The following is a 2,315-nucleotide window of genomic DNA, read 5'->3' as shown; positions in this document are numbered from 1 at the left end:
CACTCACTCACCCACTCACCCACTCACCACACTGCAGCTCACCACACCTCTCTCACCCTGTACTCTCACCCCAGGCTCCACTCACCACGTGACTTGTGCCCCCCCCCCCATCGATGGCCGCTGTGAGAGTGAGTCCTCTTTGTTGCTGGTCTCTTGGCGCTGTGCGCCTGTTGCCCCCCCCCCCCCCTGTTCTCAGCAAGTGACTTGCGGTTGATGATGATGATGCTGATGATTCTGATCTGTGGAATGTGAGACACGCGTGTCTCCACGCGTGTCCCCTCGTGTCTCTGTGTGTCTCTGTGTGTCTCTGTGTCTCTGTGTGTCTCTGTGTATCTGTGTGTCTCTGTGTGTCTCTGTGTGTCCCTGTGTGTCTCTGTGTGTCTCTGTGTGTCTCTGTGTCTCTGTGTGTCTCTGTGTGTCTCTCTGTGTCTCTGTGTGTCTCTGTGTATCTGTGTGTCTCTGTGTGTCTCTGTGTGTCTCTGTGTCTCTGTGTGTCTCTGTGTGTGTCTCTGTGTGTCTCTGTGTGTGTCTGTGTGTCCCTGTGTGTCTCTGTGTGTCTCTGTGTGTGTCTGTGTGTCCCTGTGTGTCTCTGTGTGTGTCTCTGTGTGTGTCCCTGTGTGTCTCTGTGTGTCTCTGTGTGTCTCTGTGTCTCTGTGTGTCTCTGTGTGTGTCTGTGTGTCCCTGTGTGTCTCTGTGTGTCTCTGTGTGTCCCTGTGTGTCTCTGTGTGTCTCTGTGTCTCTGTGTGTCTCTGTGTGTGTCTCTGTGTGTGTCTGTGTGTCCCTGTGTGTCTCTGTGTGTCTCTGTGTGTCCCTGTGTGTCTCTGTGTGTCTCTGTGTGTCCCTGTGTGTCTCTGTGTGTCTCTGTGTGTCTCTGTGTTTGTCTCTGTGTGTCTCTGTGTGTGTCTGTGTGTCCCTGTGTGTCTCTGTGTGTCTCTGTGTGTGTCTCTGTGTGTCTCTGTGTGTGTCTGTGTGTGTCTGTGTGTCTCTGTGTGTCTCTGTGTGTGTCTGTGTGTCTCTGTGTGTGTCTCTGTGTGTCCCTGTGTGTCTCTGTGTGTCTCTGTGTGTGTCTCTGTGTGTCTCTGTGTGTGTCTGTGTGTGTCTGTGTGTCTCTGTGTGTGTCTCTGTGTGTCTCTGTGTGTGTCTGTGTGTCCCTGTGTGTCTCTGTGTGTCTCTGTGTGTGTCTGTGTGTCTCTGTGTGTCTCTGTGTGTCTCTGTGTCTCTGTGTGTCTCTGTGTGTGTCTCTGTGTGTCTCTGTGTGTGTCTGTGTGTCCCTGTGTGTCTCTGTGTGTCTCTGTGTGTCTCTGTGTGTCTCTGTGTCTCTGTGTGTCTCTGTGTGTGTCTCTGTGTGTCTCTGTGTGTCTCTGCGTGTCTCTGCGTGTCTCTGTGTGTGTCTGTGTGTCTCTGTGTGTGTCCCTGTGTGTCTCTGTGTGTCCCTGTGTGTCTCTGTGTGTCTCTGTGTGTGTCTGTGTCTCTGTGTGTCTCTGTGTGTGTCTGTGTGTCCCTGTGTGTCTCTGTGTGTCTCTGTGTGTCTCTGTGTGTGTCTGTGTGTCCCTGTGTGTCTCTGTGTGTCCCTGTGTGTCTCTGTGTGTCTCTGTGTGTGTTTGTGTGTCCCTGTGTGTCTCTGTGTGTGTCTGTGTGTCCCTGTGTGTCTCTGTGTGTCTCTGTGTGTCCCTGTGTGTCTCTGTGTGTCTCTGTGTGTGTCTGTGTGTCCCTGTGTGTCTCTGTGTGTCTCTGTGTGTCTCTGTGTATCTGTGTGTCTCTGTGTGTCTCTGTGTGTCTCTGTGTCTCTGTGTGTCTCTGTGTGTCTCTGTGTGTCTCTGTGTGTGTCTGTGTGTCCCTGTGTGTCTCTGTGTGTCTCTGTGTGTCTGTGTGTCCCTGTGTGTCTCTGTGTGTGTCTGTGTGTGTCTGTGTCTCTGTGTGTCTCTGTGTGTCTCTGTGTGTCTCTGCGTGTCTCTGCGTGTCTCTGCGTGTCTCTGTGTCTCTGTGTGTCTCTGTGTGTGTCTCTGTGTGTCTCTGTGTGTCTCTGTGTCTCTGTGTGTGTCTCTGTGTGTGTCTGTGTGTCCCTGTGTGTCTCTGTGTGTGTCTGTGTGTCTCTGTGTGTCTCACCCTGCTGCTGATCTGCGTGTCTCCCTCCCAGTGGAAGACGCGGACTGTGGAGACGTCGATTCCAGCTGGCACGAGCAGCCTCGTGGTGCCCCACTCACCACGTGACACTCACCACGTGACACTCACACTCACCAACTCACGCTCACCGCTCACACTCACCACTCACCACGTCACTCACCACCCACACTCACCACTCACCAACTCACCAC

The sequence above is a fragment of the Lampetra fluviatilis genome, chromosome 70 (assembly GCF_964198595.1).
Source record: "Lampetra fluviatilis chromosome 70, kcLamFluv1.1, whole genome shotgun sequence".
NCBI classification, from domain to species: Eukaryota; Metazoa; Chordata; class Hyperoartia; order Petromyzontiformes; family Petromyzontidae; genus Lampetra; species Lampetra fluviatilis.
Note: the sequence above shows the minus strand (reverse complement) of the source record.